Below are 21,253 nucleotides of genomic sequence, written 5' to 3'. Positions count from 1 at the left end.
TAGGGAATAAACCTTTATAAATAATTTATTTTAAATAGAAGGTTTTATTGTGTTTATTTGATTGCGTTTCTTTTTAATCCCTGAGGTCAATTCAACCAGTTGAGGTGTTCGGCTGAATCCCTCCTTCCTCCCTTCGAAGTGCACTACATTAGGGAGAGATAGAGTGGTGTAGTCACCCTGTGTAGTTCACTACCTAGTGAAAGAGGAGAGATTTGGGATTGGGTCTCAGTAACCCTGGTGGAGCTGCTAACCCGTGAACACAGGGTATTTTATAAACTGGATTTATTTACTGATTTATTTTACACTTTACTACAGTTTTATTTAATAGATACTATTTTTGATATTTTATCTAATTAAGGGATGTAATTATTTATTTATATTTTAATCCCGATGTATGATTTGAGCTCCTTTTCTGGGATCTTTAAAACCTTCTAATGGAGTCAGCAGAGGTCCAACCATGTTCCTGTAGAGAAGCTCCACATACTCCTGCTGAATCCAGAATCAAACCTTTATTTTCTGTGCTGATTAATTACTCCTCCCAATAGGATTGTAGTGATGCACAGACTGAAATGTCTACGTATACAGATGGAGGAACATCATGCTCTGTGTGTCTCATCAATCCTGTAGAACAACATACACAAATAAAGATGGAAGAACCTAAGAATGAAGACTCTTTGGGTAAGTCAGAAGGACATACAGTCCATTGTCACTGCTTATCCTGGTCATGATGATGGTGGATCCAAAGCTCATCCTGGCAACACGTCTTCAGATCACTGACTTCCAGCTTGGGTGTGTTTTGTATGATTTTTACTGTAAGATTTTAAATGTGAAATTTCAGGTGACGCAACACCAGACCCTGTGGGACACATCACCCCTGTGGAAGAACAGAATCATGTCAAAAAGGAAGAACCTGAAAATGAAGACTATCTCTGTAAGACAGTATGGTGCATTCCTCTTTCTGTTCTTCAGAGGTTTATTTGATTTTAAATGTACTTGGTGGAATTTCAGGTGGAGAAACATCAGGCTCTGTGGACACTGTAGACCAACTGAGTGGATTTCATATCAAGCTTGTAAAAAAAGAAGAGTCTGAAGATGAAGACTTTCCTGTACAAAAACAGAGTGGGGTTAAGTATCAGTGACACTGTTACACTTCTATACTTTTTATTTCTTTATATCTCATTGTAAAGAAAAGTGAATCAAGTTGAATATTTTATTGGTTACCGTTCTTATCGATTCTGTTATTGATACTACTCCATAATTTGGTGCAAAAAGACATGATGTAATAGTTTTAGTTCTTAAAATCTCATTACTGCAGAACTACACTACTGCAGTTTACAAATGCCTTTAGACAAACAGAAAAAGACACATAAAGCCTTTTTTTGTTGTTAATAAAAAGGTTTTTAAAAGTGAGAGAGAGATTTTCTCAGCATTCCACAACATATCTGAACATGTGTACTGGAGCACAACAGGATGCAATAGAGAATTCTGGCGTCTCTAACAATTATACTGACTTATCTATTGCCCACTCTACCTTCACCAGATTGACTCCACTGTAGGGAAGGGCAATAAATCTTTTACAATCATTTTAATGACAGCACTATGACACACTATGCTGTTTTTCAGGTGTCATCTTCACATGCATCACTGTGGTGAATTTGCTGTCCCGTGTGTCTAAGGCGGCGGCGTCTGTCAAATTTCTTACTGACTCTAAATCACTTATTAGCCAATGTTTCCTGTGGTGTTCTTTATATTCAGATTTACATTTCAAAACCGTTGTGGTGTCCTAAAACTCTACTAGTACTAACTAAAGACTTATTTTATAATGAATAGTATGGACTCAATCAGTCAACCAATCAATCTTTATTTATAAAGCACCTAACATCTAGCAGGTAGAACCTAGGTGCTGAACAAAGTGCAAGAGGCAATGTGGAAAATAGTAATAAAATCTAGGGTTAACCCTAACCCTAACCCTAGAATTACCATAAGTCATAAAATATACAATATTATAAAAGAAAAAGTAAATCGTAAGAACTAAACCAAAAGAGAAATAAAATAAGCATTAAAACACAACAAATAAAATAAACTTAAGAAGACTGCACACCCTCTACTACACAACACAGGCTTTGGTGAAAAGGTGGGTCTTTAGTTTAGCTTTAGAAATAGAATAGAATAGAATTCCCTTTCAGAGGTGAGATCAGGAGGGAGGGAATTCCAAAGTTAGGAGCTGCCACTGAGAAGGCGTGATCACCCCACGATTTATATCTTGTTCTAGGCGCTTTGAGCAGTACGTGATGAGAGGACCTAAATGTTCAGCCATGGGTGCACAGAGAAGTTGATTTAAATAGGTTGGGGTCGTACCAGACAGATTTGAAAACAAATAATAGGATTTTATATTGAATCCTGTACTGTACTGGGAGCCAGTGGAGAGAGGTGTGTACACGCTTACTGGTACCAGTTAAAAGCCATGCTGCAGCGTTCTGAACCAGCTGTAAATAGAGAGTGGACGGAGTAATGTGCAGTAATCTAATCTGGAACTAATAAAAGCATGAATGGCTTTTTCCATGTCTTTTATTGAAATGAAAGGCTTCACCTTTGATAGTAATCGAAATTGAAAGAAGCTTGTTTTTACAGCTGAGGTTACTTGCGTCGCAAAATTCAAATTGATGTCAAATATGATGCTTAGGTGGCGAAACTCGGAGGTAGTATATATATAGGGAGAACAACACCGGGCCAAGTATCCATCCCTGTGGTACACCATAGAGTTGAGAGACTCCCTGTACAATCGGCACAAGTGCTTCTTTGGCATATTGTGCTTTTCTCTGCTGGCAAAGAAATGTTCTTTTGAGTCAATGCAAACAAAGAACTTGATAGAACCAGTGCCAGACACAGGTCAATATTGATCATGAGAGGAGGCAGAGAACCTTGGCCTTTTTTTCTTCTTCTTTTTTTTTTTAATGGCCACTTCATTCTCCACTGTCTTGCTGTTGTTAAACTTCAGGTTGCTGCACTAAAGGGAAAGTTGATCCATTCATCATTGTCCAGACACTGAGGGCTCAACAAATTCCTTGGATCTTGACAGATCCATCCGGCCCCAGGTATTAAAGGTTGTGGGTTGGTCTTGGCCCAAAGAAATGGCTGAGTCTTCAGAGGTTCTGAGAGGATTCCTGCATGGATCCTTATGGAGATGTGGTGCTCCAGGTTGTAGTACATTGGCTGCATTTTACACAGAACTATTTGATCTGTAGTCGCTAGCTGGATGGTGTTTATGGCTGGTTGATGGGCTTCTTTAACCTGTAGTAAATGTCTTCAGAGGTCAGTTGTAGAGTGTTATCTGAGTAGTGGAGATGCAGGGGTCTTTTGTCAGTAGGGAGGAGTTGTAGGACTTTTGAAGAATATGCTTCAACTTCTCAAAATAGAATTTTAGCTGTTCTGACCTATGTCAGTGTGTTTCTGTTTTTGACACATTTGATCCTGTACCTGGCCCTGACCACTTACAATTTGATTAAGCAAGACACATGTTAATGCTAGGAGTGAATGGGACCTTTGGCCACCTGGTCTCCTGGTGATCCATCAAAGTCCTTTGTTTCATCTGGCTGGTTGTTTGATCTTGTTATTTCTTCTTCTTCTTCTTCTTTCGGCTTCTCGCATTAGGGGTCGCCACACCGGATCATTCATCTCCATACCCCTCTCTCTTCTACATCTGCCTCTTTCAACCCAACTACCTGCATGTCTTCCCTCACCACATCCATAAACCTCCTCCCTGGCTTTCCTCTTTTCTTCCTTCCTCAGCATTCTCCTACTTATATACCCCATGTCCCTCCTCTGCACATATCCAAACCATCTCAATCTCACCTCCCTCACCTTGTCTCCAAAATGTCCTAAATGCACTGTTTCTCTAATAAACTCATTTCTAATCCTGTTCATCGTCGTCTCTCCCAACGTACATCTCAACATCTTCAGCTCTGCTACCTCCAGCTCCACCTCCTGTCTTTTACTCAATGCCACTGTCTCTAAACCATTCAACATCTCAGGTCTCACCACAGTCCTATAAACTTTCCTTTTATTCTCACAGACACTCTTCTATCACAAATCACTCCTGCTATCACTCTTCTCCACCCACTCCACCCTGCCTGCATTCTTTTCTTCACTTCTCCAACACACTCTTCATTAATTTGCACTGTTGACCCCAGGTACCTGAACTCCTCCACCTTCTCCACCTCTTCTCCCTGCAACCGCACCCCTCCACTGCCCTCCCTCTCATTCACACACATGTACTCTGTCTTACTGACTTTCATTCCCCTTCTCTCCAGCATGTACCTCCACCTCTCCAGGCTCTTCTTAACCTGCTCCCTACTCTCACCCCAAATCACAATATCATCCGCAAACATCATTCCTGTCTGTCAACCTGTCCATCATCACTGCAAACAGGAAAGGGCTCAGAGCCGATCCTTGATGCAGTCCAACCTCCACCTTGAACCAGTCTTGTTTATACTGCACAATTTACTGCTGTCACACTGTCCTCATACATGTCCTGCACCACCCTCACATACTTCTCTGACACACCAGACTTCCTCATACAATACCACAACTCCTCTCTCCACCCTGTCGTACGCTTTCTCTAAATCCACAAACACACAATGCAGCTCCTTCTGACCTTCTCTATACTTCTCCATCAACATTATGCGTCTGTGGTGCTCTTCCTTGGCATGAAACCATACTGTTGCTCACAGATGGTCACCTCTTCTCTCAGCCTGGCTTCCACTACTCTTTCCCATAACTTCATGGTGTGACTGATCAACTTTATTCCCCTGTAGTTACTGCAGGTCTGCACATCTCCCTTATTCTTAAAGCTCGGTACCAGCACACACCTTCTCCATTCCTCAGACATCCTCTTACCTTCCAGAATCTTGTTAAACAATCTTTTTAAAACTCCACTGCCATCTCTTTTAAACATCTCCATGCTTCTACCGGTATGTCATCTGGTCCAACCGACTTTCCACACTTCATCCTCTTAATCGCTGCTCTCACTTCCTCCTTACTAATCCTATCCACTTCCTGCTTCACTATCGCCACACCATCCAACCTTCTCTCTCTCTTATTTTCTCGTTCATCAGCTGCTTAAAATACTCCCTCCATCTTCTCAACACACTTTCCTCTCTAGTCAGTTTGATCTTGTTATTTAAAGTGCTTAAAGACTCAAACCCCCTCCAGTACACAATGAGTTTGTAATACTTTTATTTCTCTCCTCCAGGAAAAGATGTCCAGCTACCAGTCTTCTCCTGCTTCTGGTGTTCACTTTCTTATACAACTCAACAGTGCCTCCACAAGCACATCACAAGTTGCCACTCCAAGGAATATGAGAGACTGATAAATCCAGGAGAGACGATATATCAGAATGTTTTGCCATCAAGAAGCCCCAATATTGAGCAAGATATCTACCAGTGTTTGCATTGTGAGAAGAGTTTTACTGGCCAGAAGAATCTCAGAAGACACCAGCGCATTCACACAGGAGGGAAACGCCATCACTGTTCAGAGTGTGGGAAGAGTTTTAAGCAACAAGGTCACCTCCGAACTCACCAGCGAGTTCACACAGGAGAGAAGTCATATCACTGTTCAGACTGTGGGAGAAGTTTTGGCCATTCCAGTAGTCTCAAACACCACCAACGCATTCACACAGGAGAGAAGTCATATCACTGTTCAGAGTGTGGGAGAGGTTTTGGTCGTTCCAGTAGTCTGAAACAACACCAACGAGTTCATACAGGAGAGAAGCCGTATCAGTGCTCACAGTGTGGGAGAAGTTTTGGCCATTCCAGCAGTCTAAAACATCATCAATGTGTACACACAGGAGAGAAGTCATATCACTGCTCAGATTGTGGGAAGAGTTTTAAGCAACAGAGTCACCTCCAGACTCACCAGCGCATTCACACAGGAGAGAAGCCGTATCAGTGCTCACAGTGTGGAAAGAGTTTTAATCGCCAGAGCACTTTAAAGGTGCACCAGTTCATTCACACAGGAGAAAAGCCTCATCAGTGCTTACAGTGTGGAATGACTTTCATCCGTCACAGGAGTCTCCAACGACACCAATGCGTTCACACAGGAGAGAAGCCCTATAACTGTTCAGAGTGTGGGAAGAGTTTTATTCAACGAGACGATCTCCAGACTCATCAGCGCATTCATACAGGAGAGAGACCATATCAATGCTCACAGTGTGGGAAATGTTTTGTCCAACAGAGTAATCTCCAACGACACTACCGTGTTCACACAAAAGAGAAACCACATCATTGTTCAGATTGTGGGAAGAGTTTTATTCAGCAAAGCGAGCTTCAGTCTCACCAGGTAATTCACACTGGAGAGAAGCCGTATAACTGCTCAGACTGTGGGAAAAGTTTTGGCCATCGCAGTAGTCTCAAACGGCACCAACAAGTTCACATAGTAGGTAAGCTCTGTCATTGCTCACAGTGTGGGAAGGGTTTTAATTGCCAGAGAAATTTAAAATTGCACCAGGTCACTCACACTGGACAAAAGCCTCATCAGTGCTCACAGTGTGGCAAAACTTTTTCCCATCACAGCAGTCTCCAGCGACACCAACGCATTCACACAGGAGAGAAACGCCATCACTGTTCAGAGTGTGGGAAGAGTTTTATTCAACAAAGTGATCTCCAGATTCACCAACGCATTCACACAGGAGAGAAACCGTATCACTGCTTTCACTGTGAGAAGAGTTTCGCCCAGAGGAGTAATCTCGAACAGCACCAACGCATTCACACAGGAGAGAATCACCTTTTAGAGTGTGGGAAGAGTTTCATTCAATAAATCCAGATTTACCAGGTCATTCACACTGGAGAGGTTCGGGTCATGTCATATGAAACTGTGAATTTTGCCGTCTAAAATCTGAAACCTGTCAAATTAAACAACTGTGTGTGTGTGTGTGTGTGTGTGTGTGTGTGTGTGTGTGTGTGTGTGTATACAGTGTGACCTCGATACTCACAGGGTTTACGTTCTATGACCTCTTGAGAGTAACAAAGAATCGTGAGGTTTTAACTCTCCATTAGGTGGATCCTTTTTCAAGGGAAATTGTATATGTACTGTAAATTCGACATAAATTGTGAAATTCTTGTTATAAACATTTTATTTACTGCTACAAATGTGTAAAAAACTATTTTATTATTTTCATGACACTTAGTCCGGATCCAAATGAAAAGACGCAAACTATCGAATTCGCAAGCGTCAAGGTCATGAGTATCAAGGTTCCACTGTATATATCTAGAGACAGAAAGAGAGAGTGGGTTGGATATATTAGGCATCAAATGAACATTTCATCCTCATTAGTTATGTGATAGAACCAGTGAAAATGGCCAAGCAAAGGATTGAGGGAGTTTGACAAGGGCCAAATTGTGGTGTCTAGACAACTGAGTCAGAGCATCTCCAAAACTGCAGCGCTTGTGGGGTCAGCATCTATCAAAAGTGGTCCAAGGAAGGAACAGTGGTGAACCGGCGACAGGATCGTGGATGGTCAAGTTCATTGATGCACGTGAGGTGAAGGCTGGGCCGTGTGGTCCGATCCAACAGACGAGCTCCTGTAGCTCAAACTGCTGAAGAAGTTGATGCTGTTAATACTCGATGGGTCACAACTGTTTTGGCAGCAAAAGGGGACCAACACAATATTAGGCAGGTGGTCATAATGTTATACCTGATCTGTGTCTATAAAGTTATGCCTGGCTGGTGTGTATATATGTGTGTATATAAAATGTATGTTATTGTTTAACTGTCAAAAGGAACAAATAATTGTCTATACATAGAATTGCTTCATATACACTTTTAGATGGCTCTCAAGTGGAGATTGTGAGAGCTGTTGATGTTGAGTTATCATTACGTGTGTTCCTGAAGTCAACAACCATCTTTTTTGTTGTATTCAAGTTTAGAGATAGGCTGTTGTACCTCTGTACTTTATCTCCATACGCTGACTCACCATTTTTGGCAAGCATCGATGGATTGCATTCTAGCCAAAAATAGAGATAGAATAATGAAATGAGAAGTGGTAGCTTCTGATGTTGTGATTTGTGGTGAGAGTAGTGAGCAGGTTGAGAAGAGTCTGGAGAGGTGGAGGTACATGCTGGAGAGAAGGGGAATGAAAGTCAGTAGGAGTAAGACAGAGTACATGTGTGTGAATGAGAGGGAGGGCAGTGGAGTGATGCTGTTGCAGGGAGAAGAGGTGGAGAAGGTGGAGGAGTTCAGGTACCTGGGGTCAACAGTGCAAAGTAATGGAGAGTGTGTTAGAGAAGGGAAGAAAAGAGTGCAGGCAGGGTGCAGTGAGTGGAGAAAAGTGATAGCAGGAGTGATTTGTGATAGAAGAGTATCTGTGAGAGTGAAAGGGAAAGTTTATAGGACTGTGGTGAGACCTGAGATGTTGTATGGTTTAGAGACTGGCATTGAATAAAAGACAGGAGGTGGAGCTGGAGGTAGCAGAGCTGAAGATGTTGAGATGTACGTTGGGAGAGACGACTATGAACAGGATTAGAAATGAGTTTATTAGAGGCACAGCACATGTGGGACGTTTTGGAGACAAAGTGAGGTGAGATTGAGATGGTTTAGACATGTAAAGAGGAGGGACATGGGGTATATAAGTAGGAGAATGCTGAGCATGGAGACACCAGGAAGGAAAAAGAGTGAGGCCAAGGAGGAGGAGGATCCGCTTTGGAGACCCCTAATGGGAGCAGCTGGGGAAAAAAAAGTGGTAGCTTCTATGGTGTTGGACTTCTGATTGGTAGTTTTATGAGTTCAAATCCTTGAAGGTCTTGAAAGGCCTTTAAGCCTCAATTCCTCAGTTGTATAACTGTGATCATTGTAAGATGCTTTTGGATAAGAGTGCCACAGTTGATGAATAGATGAATGTTTTTTCTTACAGAAATCTAAATCATATTGACTGAGGGGCAGTTACATCCATCACAGGGCTCACCAACATCAGGCTCTGGATCCACATGCCTCTTTTCAGCCCCATTGCTGTGGCTCTCTGCAACCTTGCAAAATGACATGTAATTAAATAAACATTTTCGAACAGGTATTGTATTTATTTTATTTTATTTTATTATTTGTTCCACAGTGGACAGTGTTTCAAGGGGAACAACCCTCATTTTAGTGTTCGAGTTATCACATGTGACACTAAAAATAAAATTTTATTATTTTCTCAATTAAAATGTCACTTACTGTCTAATTTCTGGCCCTTGATTCACATGTACCTGCTCTTGCAAGATAAGTTTAGAAATAAACTTTAGAAGAGAACAGAGTTAATTTTGTGTGGACAGATTTATTTGCTTTGGCTACCAAATATGCTTGCCTGTAGCAATGTTTCTAATCATAGGCTAACAAGGCGGTCACCTAGGGCACGACCAGCTGGGGTGGTGCCCGTGCCCTCACCCCTTTAAATTATTTACCGGTTTTTCTGCTTAAGTTTAATATATAGTTTGTTTAAATGCTTGAGTTCAGGAAATTTTTCATTAATTATTTTTATGGAAGGTTGCAATTTTTTTGTATGGTGTGGGTGTGGAGCATTGTTGTGGGAGACTGGAGCCATGGGGGTGGCAGTAGGAATCTCATCTAGGTTTGATATGTGGTCAGATATTGGCAAACAACAAATAAAGGCAAACATTGACTGACACATTTGCTAAACACTACCCAGCCAAAGATTAACAGAAAAGAACCAATTTTGAAGTGCTACAGAAAGCTGAGCAGAGCAAATTTAACCTTATACAGTGGATAAAGTCTCCAAACTCAAGAACAGTTCAAGTTTTGCAGCAAAGCAGACGTTAATAACGAGCGGAGTCGTTCACAGATGGAGTTTATATGAATGTATAAAGAAGAATTGTTCATTAAAGTATCAGAGCATCTATTCTCAGATTTAAAAAATAAAAGTGAAATTGTTAAAAAAAATTATGGAGCTTTGCTTCTTTTTGCTGTGAAAATAATGAGGAATCAAGCGCTGGGTTTTTTATTGTATAATGAACAGGAACTGAGATTTATTGTTGACAAAACTTTCCAAAGTAATTTGATTTAAATTCAAAGAAAAGCCAAAACAAGAGTTCACTGGTAAACATGAAAGTATAACTTAAGCAGTGTGACACCGCTCTCCTATTCCGTCAACCTGTCCATCACCACTGCAAACAGGAAAGGGCTCAGAGCCGATCCTTGATGCAGTTCCACTTCCATCTTGAAACAGTCTGTGGTTCCTACTTCACACTTTAATGTTGTTACACTGTTCTCATACATGTCCTGCACCACCCTCACATACTTCTCTGACACAACAGACTTCCTCATACAATACCACAACTCCTCTCTTCACCCTGTCGTACGCTTTCTCTAAATCAGACTTGCCCAAAGTCCGGCCGCCGGGCCAAATGCGCCCGCGTTCATATTTTCACTGGCTCAAAGCCTCTGTCATAAAATCAATAATATATGGCTGCCAGTACTGTTGTCCACAGTATAAAATACATGTGTAAAAAAAAAGCTATTTTATATTTTACCACAAGATGGCAGTAAACTTGTGGCCGAACTCTCGCGACCCCATTTTGTGCCTGATCTGTTTTTTTGAGCTGCAGTGTGACATGGAGTGTCGCAGCCGGCACCAACAACTCCCTTTCGTCAACTTTTACCAGCAGCTGGATAAAGACAGGTTCAAAAAGATTTGAACATTTGTTACGAAAATGTTGAGCTTGTTTGGCTCAACATACTTGTGCGAGAAGACATTCTCAGTTATGAACATGAATAAGAACCGTGTGAGAACAAGACTAAGCGACTCCCACCTGCGTGACATTTTGCGCATTAAAACCATCATTTTTGAGCCAGACCTGCCCAGTTTACTGCAGTCGAGGTCTCAATACCACCCTTCACATTAATGCAAACATGTTATTTGTTGATTCTGTTGAATAAAGGTTTGAGTCAAATTTCCTAAAATACTTGCATTCAATATATTTTTTTTTACCTACATTTATCCAGGTCAGGCAGTTATCAGATCTACCTAGCAGCAGAAAGCATAGTAAAACAAAGCAAAATAAAAGGAAATACAAAAAAACTTCTACAGATCCTCATATGCCTTTTCCTTGGCTTTCACCACATCCCTCTTCACCTGCTGCTGCATCTCCTTGTTCTCCTGCCTACTTTTGTCATCAATCTGTTGATCCCAATTCTGTTTCTCCAACCTCTTTCTCCTTCTGCTCTCCTGCACTTCCTTATTTCAGCACCACGTCTCTTTGTCTTCCTCTCGATTTTCAGATGTTACACCAAGTACCTTTCTAGCTGTCTACCTTATCACTTCTGCAGTAGTTCCACAATCATCCAGCACCTCTTCACCACCACCGAGCTCCTGTCTGACCTCTTCCCTGAACCTCACACTACAGTCTTCCTCCTTCCGTTTCCACCATCTTATTCTTTTTCAGTCCTCACTCTCCTCCTCTTCTTCTTCACCACTAAAACCATCCTACAGACCACCATCCGATGCTGTCTAGCTACACTGTCCCCTGCCAACACCTTACAGTCTCCAATCTCCTTCAGGTTGCATCTCCTGCATAGCACATAGTCCACCTGTGTGCACCTTCCTCCACTCTTATACGTCCTCCTATGATCGTCCTTCTTCTTAAAATAAGTGTTCACCACTGCCATTTCATACTTTTAGCAAAATCTACCACCATCTGCTCTTCCACATTCCTCTCCTTAAGACCATCCCTACCATCACCTCCTCATCACCTCTGTTCCCTTCACCTACATGCCCATTAAAGTCTATCTCACTCCAGAAGTTTTCCTTCTCCTCCATCACACAACCCACGTGTGGAGCATAGGCACTGATGACATTTATCTTCAACTTCCAGCTTCACGATCATCACCCTATCAGAAACTCTCTTCACCTCCACTACACTCTTACTGTACTCTTCCTTCAGAATCCCCCCTACACCATTTCTCTTTCCATCCACACCATGATAGAACAGTTTAAACACCTCCAATGTTCCTGGTCTTACTCCCTTTCCACTTGGCCTCCTGAACACATAACATATCTACCTTTCTCCTCTCCATCATATCAGCTCCCTCTCTCCCTTTACCAGTCATAGTACCAACATTTAAAGTACCAACTTGTAATTTTAACAAATTTCAATTGTTTCCTCCGCTTTAACCTGCAACAATGGGGAGCGGTTATTTTATTTAGACCTTCTCAAAACCACCCGTGAATTTCCACACTTGACTGAATGACCAAACCCTGCTGAGAATCATGAAAACCTCCGTGTGATGAGCAGATCAGTGTATGGCTTTATGTGAGTAACAGACTCCTCCAGCAGGTGGCGCTTTACAATGAACACTACTTTAAACCCACAACAGATGAAGAGGAGCTGCAGGACTTTTCCCCCATTTCTGGGTGGATTTTTGTTTAGATATAATCATCTTCAGCCTAAAAATCCTTCATAAAACATATTTATATAAAACCAGAAGCTTTTTATTGTTTATTTGACTGCGTTTGTGGCTGAATCCCGAATTCGTCCTTCCTGCCTTCGAAGTGCACTACATTAGGGAGAGATAGAGTGGTGTAGTCACCCTGTGTAGTTCACTACCTAGTGAAAGAGGAGAGATTTGGGATTGGGTCTCAGTAACCCTGGTGGAGCTGCTAACCCGTAAACACAGGGTATTTTATAAACTGGATTTATTTACTGATTTATTTTACACTTTACTACAGTTTTATTTAAAAGATACTATTAGGATATTTTATCTAATTAAAGCATGTAATGATTCATTTACATTTGTATCCTGATTTAAAGCTCCTTTTGTAGAACCTTTATGACCTTCTAATGGAGTCAGCAGAGGTCCAACCATGTTCCTGCAGAGAAGCTCCACATACTCCTGCTGCTGCTGTCTCACAGGTAACACTTTCTACCTACACTGTATGCACACCAGTTTGTGGACACGTGATCAATAGATTGCTAATGTGTCTCTTCAACATCTCACTCCACATTTAGTCTCCATTCACTCTGATAATGAGCTCCACACTTCTGGGAAGATGTTTTACTCTATTTTGTGGAGATTCATTCAGCTACAAGGGTGTTAGTAAAGTCAGGTACTGATGTAGGTGAGGAGGTTCCTGGGGTACAGTCAGTGTTCACATTCATCCCAAAGGTGTTCAATATGGTTGGAGCTCTAAAGTAGGAGATCTTCCACTCCAACCCATGGAAAGCAGATCTTCTTGGAGCTAGCTTTGTGCACAGGGGCATTGTCATGCTGGAACAGGTTTGGGTCTCTGAATTTCATGCTACTGCAACCAAAGAAATCCTAAACTATTGTGTGCCTCCAACTTTGTTGTAACAGTCTGGAGAAGATCCACATATGTCTGTAAAAGTCACGTGTCCCAATACTTTTTTACAGAGTTGATTTTTATTCTGTGTAAATGTTCCTGAAGAGCTAAACAATTATGACCTTCTTTATTCCTAAATGAAGTGACTGGCTAGATCAGTTTGTAGAACATGAGACTCAGGGTCTGGGTTCAGTGCCTCAGTTAATAACTCTGATGGACGTTCTCTTACAGTAATGATGAATATTGATGTGTTGTAGTGATCAGTGTGATGAAATATTGAATGCTGACAATAAAAATGAATAAAAAAGACTTTGTTTTTGTTGCATCTTATTTGTAGCTTCACTTCTTCTCACAGTTATGAGTTGTGTGTTCAGGGAATCTTATAAATAAATGCAAAGTGTCATTTTTTATTTACACTTTTTGAGATTTCCTCAGACAGAATGACCAGAATCAAGCCTTGATTTTAGATTAGATTAGATTCAACTTTATTGTCATTGTGCAGGGTACATGTACAGAGCCAATGAAATGCAGTTTCAAATGAAACTTCTGTGCTGATTAATTATTACTCTGCCTAGGCTTGTAGTGATGCACAGCCTGAAACCTCTGCAGATACAGATGGAGGAACATCATGCTCTATGTGTCTCATCAACCATGTGGACCAACATAAACAAATAAAGAAGGAAGAACCTAAGGATGAAGGCTACATCTGTAAGTCAGAAGGACATGTAGTCCATTGTCACTGCTTATCCTGGTCATGATGATGGTGGATTCAAAGCTCATCCTGGCAACAGGTCTCCAAATCACTGACTTCCAGCTTGGCTGTGTTTTGTATGATTTTTACTGTAAAATTTTAAATGTGAAATTTCAGGTGACGCAACAATAGACCCTGTGGGACACATCACCCCTGTGGAAGAACAGAATTATGTCAAAAAGGAAGAATCTGAAAATGAAGATTATCTCTGTAAGACAGTATGGTGCATTCCTCTTTCTGTTCTTCAGAGGTTTATTTGACTTTAAATGTACTTGGTGGAATTTCAGGTGGAGAAACATCAGGCTCTGTGGACACTGTAGACCAACTGAGAGGATTTTATATCAAGCTTGTAAAAAAAGAAGAGTCTGAAGATGAAGACTTTTCCTGTACAAAAACAGAGTGGGGTTAAGTATCAGTGACACTGTTACACTTCTATACTTTGTATTTCTTTATATCTCATTGTAAAGAGAAGTGAGGCGAATGTTTTATCTGCTTGGACCTTTGGGCCACATCTTCAGCACACAAATTTATGGACTAGCTGATTTATCTTCCACCTCTCAGTAGGCCTTCTCATCATCTTGTGTTGTCAGCAAACTTGATAATGGAGGTGGTTGGTCAGTGGTTAAGGCTCTTTGTTACTGATTGGAAGGTCAGGGGTTCAAGCCCAGGTAACTCCAGGCTGCCACTTGTGGGGGCCCCTGAGAAAGGCCCTTATTCCTGTGTGCTCCAGGTGTGCTGAATTATAGCGGACCATGCACTCTGACCCCAGCTTCCTAACATTGCTAGGGTATCTGAAGAAAGGATTTCACTGTCAAATACATGTGACAAGCATAAAGCATCTTTTTTTTTATTTTCCTTTCAATGGTGGTCAAGTAGTAGTGGCCACATATTAATACATTTACAGTGAGTACAGCAGGGCGCTGAGGGCACAATCCCAGGGGGGCTTCCAATGCTGAGGATGTCTGCTCATCCATTCTGCTTGAAGTCATGGAAATTTCAGTAAGTTCTGGGTGTCAGGATCTGAGACTCAATTTTCCTTCACCTACTTTACTGCTTTGCAGGGGTTGTGGAATGCAGCTTTGAATCACCGATGTTCTCTGTGGTGAGCCATTGCTGTTAGGGCTTGGAGCATTGGAAGGCAGGTTGGTACTGATGATGTGCCCTGCCTGCATTACTACACTACAGATTACAAGTCTGGTTGGTGACTGAAGTAGTATGGACTTGATGGTAGCCCCGTAGAATTGGCACAGAAGCTTCTTTGGCCTATTGTGCTTTTCTCAGCTGGCAAAAAATGTTGTTCTGAGTCCTTTCATGGAAGGAACTTGAACAAACTAGTGGCGAACACAGTGCAATCTTGGATCATTAGAGCAGACAAAGAAACACTGTCTTTTTTAATGTCCATTCTCCAGTGTCTTGCTGTTGTTAAACTGCAGGTGGTTTTCGATTGCACTAGAGGGAGATTTGGTCCACACATCATTGTCCTGCATGAGACCAGAGACTGAGGGGTCAACAGCTTTTTTGGATCTTGTACCATTGCTCAACAAAAGTTATTTGTGTAAAATGAGAAGAACAGAGAGGTGAGCATACACCCCTGAGGTCTCAGGAGATGAAGGTTGTTGGCTTTGGCTTAAAGAACTGCCAGAATTTTTGGTGAAGGAGGTTCAGAGAGGATTCACCCATGTGTTCCCATGGACATGAGGTGCTCCATGGTGCTTTTGTCTTTGGTAAAGAGTTGCAGGACTTTTGGAGAATGTGTTTCAGCTTCTCAAATAGTATTTTATCTGTTCTGACCTATTTTGTCAATGTGTTTCTATTTTCAAGACACATTTGATCCTGTTCCTGGCCCTGAACACTTAAAATCTGATTAGGCACGACAGATGTTAATGCTAGAAGTGAATGGGACTATTGGCCACCTGGTCTTCCTGGTGATCCATAACAGCTCTAATGCCTTCTTTTCATCCGTGCTGGATGTTTGATCTTGTAGTTTAGAGTGCATAGACCCTCCATTGTAATACATTTTATTTCACTCCTTCAGAAAAAGACGATGTCCAGCTACCAGTCTTCTCCTGCTTCTGGTGTTCACTTTCTTTTACATCTCAACAGTGCCTCCACAAGCACATCACAAGCTGCCACTCCAAGGAATATGAGAGATTGATAAATTCAGGAGAGAATCATCAGAATGTTATGCCATCACAAAGCCCTAATATTGAGCAAGATATCTACCAGTGCTCGCATTGTGAGAAGAGCCAGCGCATTTACACACAGAAGAAACTCCATCGCTGCTCAGAGTGTGGGAAGAGTTTTAAGCAAAAAGGTCACCTCCGGACTCACCAGCGAGTTCACACAGAAGAGAAGCCGTATCACTGCTCAGAGTGTGGGAAGAGTTTTGGTCATCCCAGTAATCTGAAACAACACCAACGCGTTCACTCACTAAAAAAACTTCATCACTGCTCAGAGTGTGGAAAAAGATTTAAGCGAAAAAGTCACCTTCAGACTCACCAGCACATTCACACAGGAGAGAAGCCGTATCAGTGCTCACAGTGTGGGAAGGGTTTTAATTGCCAGAGAAATTTCAAAGTTCATCAGGTTACTCACACTGGAGAAAAGCCTCATCACTGCTGGAATGACTTTTGCCCATTACAGCAGTCTCCAACGACACCAACGCATTCACACAGGAGAAAAGCCTTTTCACTGTTCAGAGTGTGGGAAGAGTTTTATTCGGAAAAGCGATCTTAAGGCTCACCAACGCATTCACACAGGAGAGAAACCATATCACTGCTCAGACTGTGGAAAATCTTTTGGCCAACGCAATAGTTTCACACGGCACCAAAACGTTCACGTAGTAGATAAACTGTTTCAGTGCTCACAGTGTGGGAAGAGTTTTAATTGCCAGAGAAATTTTAAATTGCACCAGGTCACTCACACAAAAGAAAAGCCTTATCAGTGCTCACAGTGTCGGAAAACTTTTGCCCATCACAGTAGTCTCCAACGACACCGACACCTTCACACCGGAAAAAAATCCCTTTCGCTAATCTGAGTGTGGGAAGAGTTTTATTTAACAAAGTGATCTCCAGATTCATTAACGCATTTACACAGGAGAGAAACCGTATCACTGCTTCCACTGTGAGAAGAGTTTCGCCCAGAGGAGTAATCTCGAACAGCACCAACGCATTCATACAGGGGAAAATCATCTTTTAGAGTGTGGGAAGAGTTTTATTCAATTAATCCAGATTTACCAGGTCATTCACACTGGAGAGGTTTTTGACCTTAGGGTCATGTCATTAGAAACTGTGAAGTCTGCAGTCCAAAAGTTTAAACCTGTCAAATGAAACTACTACTTCTTCTTTCGGCTGCTCCCATTAGGGGTCGCCACAGCGGATCATCCGTCTCCATACCACCCTGTCCTCTACATCTGCCTCTTTCACACCAACTACCTGCATGTCTTCCCTCACCACATCCATAAACCTCCTCCTTGGCCTTCCTCTTTTCCTCCTACCTGGTGGATCCATCCTCAGCATTCTTCTACCAATATAACTCATGTCCCTCCTCTGCACATGTCCAAACCATCTCAATCCCGCCTCCCTCACCTTGTCTCCAAAACGCCCTACATGCACTGTCCCTCTAATAAACTCATTTTGAATCCTGTCCATCGTCGTCACTCCCAACGAAAACCTCAACATCTTCAGCTCTGCTACCTCCAGCTCGCCTCCTGTCTTTTACTCAATGCCACTGTCTCTAATCCATACAACATCGCAGGTCTCACCACAGTCCTATAACCACAGTCCCGCACCACTCCACTGCCCCACCCTCTCATTCACACACATTTTCTCTGTCTTACTCCTACTGACTTTCATTCCCCATCTCTCAAGCGCATATCTCCACCTCTTTCTTTCTCTTTCTCTTTCTTTTCTTCTCAACCTGCTCACTACTCTCACCACAAATCACAATATCATCTGCAAACATCCTAGTCCAGGGAGACTCCTGTCTAACCTCGTCCGTCAACCTGTCCATCACCACTGCAAACAGGAAAGGGCTCAAGGCCGATCCTTGATGCAGTCCAACCTTCACCCTGAACCAGTCTGTCTTTCCTACTGCACACTTCACTGCTGTCACACTGTCCTCATACATGTCCTGCACCACCCTCACATACTTCTCTGACACACCATACTTCCTCATACAATACCACAACTCCTCTCTCGGCACTCTGTCGTACGCTTTCTCTAAATCCACAAATACACAATGCAGCTCCTTCTCTCCTTCTCTATACTTCTCCATCAACATTCTCAAAGCAAATAAGACATCTGTGGTGCTCTTTCTCGGCATAAAACCATACTGTTGCTCACAGATGGTCACCTCTTCTCTCAGCCTGGCTTCCACTACTCTTTCCCATAACTTCATGGTGTGACTGATCAACTTAATTCCCCTGTAGTTACTGCAGGTCTGCACATCTCCCTTATGCTTAAAGATCAGTACCAGCACACTCCTTCTCCATTCCTCAGGCATCCTTCCAGCATCTTGTTAAACAATCTGGTTAAAAACTCCACTGTCATCTCTTTTAAACATCTCCACGCTTCTACCGGTATGTCATCTGGTAGAACCGACTTTCCACTCTTCATCCTCTTAATCGCTGCTCTCACTTCCTCCTTACTAATCCTTCACTAACTCCACATCATCCAATCTTTTCTCTCTCTCTGATTTTCCTCATTCATCAGCTGCTCAAAATACTCCCTCCACCTTCTCAACACACTCTCCTCACTAGTCAACACATTTCCATCTCCATCCTTTATTGCTCTAACTTGCAGCACATCCTTCCCAGCTCGGTCCCTCTGTCTGGCCAATCGGTACAAATCCTTTTCTCCTCCCTTAGTGTCCAACCTCTCATACAACTCCTCATATGCCTTTTCCTTGGCTTTTGCCACATCCCTTTTACCTGCTGCATCTCCTTGTTCTCCTGCCTACTTTTCTCCTCACTCTGTCGATCCCACTTCTGTTTTGCCAACCTCTTTCTCCTAATGCTGTCCTGCACTTCCTCATTCCACCACCACGTGTCTTTGTCTTCCTTTCTATTTCCAGATGTCACACCAAGTACTTTTCCAGCTGCCTCCCTCATCACTCCTGCAGTAGTTGCCCAATCATCCAACACCTCTTCACCACCACCGAGCCCCTGTCTGACCTCTTCCCTGAACCTCACACTACACTCTTCCTCCTTCAGCTTCCACCATTTTATTCTTCCTTCAGTCCTTACTCTCCTCCTCTTCTTCTTCGCCTCCAAAACCATCCTACAGACCACCATCCGATGCTGTCTAGCTACACTGTCCCCGCCAACACCGTACAGTCTCCAATCTCCTTCAGGTTGCATCTCCAGCATAGAACATAGTCCACCTGTGTGCACCTTCCTCCACTCTTATAGGTCAACCTATGATCCTCCTTCTTCTTAAAATAAGTGTTCACCACTGCCATTTCCATCCTTTTAGCAAAATCCACCACCATCTGCCCTTCCACATTCCTCTTCTAAAGGCCATACCTATCCATCACCTCCTCATCACCTCTGTTCCCTTCACCAACATGCCCATTAATGTCTGCCCCAATCACCAATCGTTCTTTCCTAGGTTCACCTTCTACCACTTCATCTAATTCACTCCAGAATCTTTCCTTCTCCTCCATCTCACAGCCCACTTGTGGAGCATAGGCACTGATGACGTTTATCATTCCTTCAACTTCCAGCTTCACTTTCATCACCCTATCAGAAATTCTTCACCTCCACTACACTCTTACTGTACTCTTCCCACAGAATCACCCCTACACCATTTCTCTTTCCATCCACACCATGATAGAACAGTTTAAACACCTCCAATGTTCCTGCTCTTACTCCCTTTCCACTTGGTCTCCTGAACACACAACATATCTACCTTTCCCCTCTCCATCATATCAGCTCCCTCTCTTTCTTTACCAGTCATAGTACCAACATTTAAAGTACCAACCCGAACCACCACTCTCCTCCACTTCTCCTCCACTCTCCTCCACTTCTCCTTTTTCTGCTGTCTCTGTAGACATCTTCCTCCTCTCCTTCTCCTCCTTCGGCCAACAGTAGCAAAATTTACACCGGTACCCTGTCGGCTAACGATACCTGTGGTGATCGTTGTTAACCCGGGCCTCGACCGATCCGGTATGAAATTCTTATTTGTGATCCGCATATTCGATTTGGCACATGTTTTACGCTGGATGCCCTTCATAACGCAACCCTCCCCATCAATCCAGGCTTGGGACCGGCACTAAGAGTGCACTGGCTTGTGCATCCATAATGGCTGGGTTAAATCTGTCAAATGAAAAAATTGTGTTAAATAAATAAATTCAATGCACACAGACTGAAGTAGTTTAAGTCTTTTGTTTCTTTTAATTGTGATGATTTTCGCTCACACTTAACAAAAACCCACCAATTCACTATCTCAAAAAATTAAAATACTTCATAAGACCCAGTGGCAGGCCGTGTATTTGGTACCTGGGCCTTCAGTGGCGATTTACCTGACTTAACCTCTTAATCCACCTCTTAATCCACCACTATCACGTCGCAATTATAGATACCATCAATACGATACAAAAATGCAATATAACAACACGTGCATTACAGAGAGACATTTTACATATGGAGGGTAAAAACCATTTTACTAAAACAACAAACCCAGTTACACTCCAAACCTCTACACTACAACCACAACTGTGCACCTACAACATCTGGAGCAGTTCATTTACATTTACATTTACATTTGTGGCATTTAGCAGACGCCCTTATCCAGAGCGACGTACAAAAGTGCTTTGAGTCTCTAGTAATGAATAAAACTACACTGGTACGCAAGATTACAAACTTAATATAAATATAACTTGAATTCTACAAACTTGGAAAGTGCTAATGTATTTCAGGAAGAGGTAGGTTTTCAGTCGTCATTTGAAGATAATCAGATTTATCTTCACTATCAGTATCAGTTCAGTATCAGTATTTGTCTATTAACATGACAAAAACATAAATATATAAATAAAACATCCTATGCACCAGAGATGCAGACTCTAGTGTACAGCGCCCCCCAGAGGCTGTAATCCAGTGGTACCGCTCGTATTCACTGGACTGGAAGTGGAGAACAAACCCTTTCCACGCTAGCGAGCTTCAGGGTTTACTGACCTCC

The 21,253-nt window shown here is 42.3% G+C and overlaps 1 pseudogene; it reads left to right on the top strand.

The window, feature by feature from the left end:
- The first annotated feature begins 647 nt into the window (after window positions 1–647).
- LOC124376716 lies at window positions 648–17,527 on the top strand (annotated as a pseudogene).
- Window positions 17,528–21,253: the final 3,726 nt, after the last annotated feature.

This window comes from Silurus meridionalis, chromosome 23 (genome assembly GCF_014805685.1).
Source record: "Silurus meridionalis isolate SWU-2019-XX chromosome 23, ASM1480568v1, whole genome shotgun sequence".
In the NCBI taxonomy this organism is placed as follows: Eukaryota; Metazoa; Chordata; class Actinopteri; order Siluriformes; family Siluridae; genus Silurus; species Silurus meridionalis.
The sequence above is the reverse complement of the archived record's forward strand: the minus strand, read 5'-3'. Positions and strand labels throughout refer to the sequence as shown.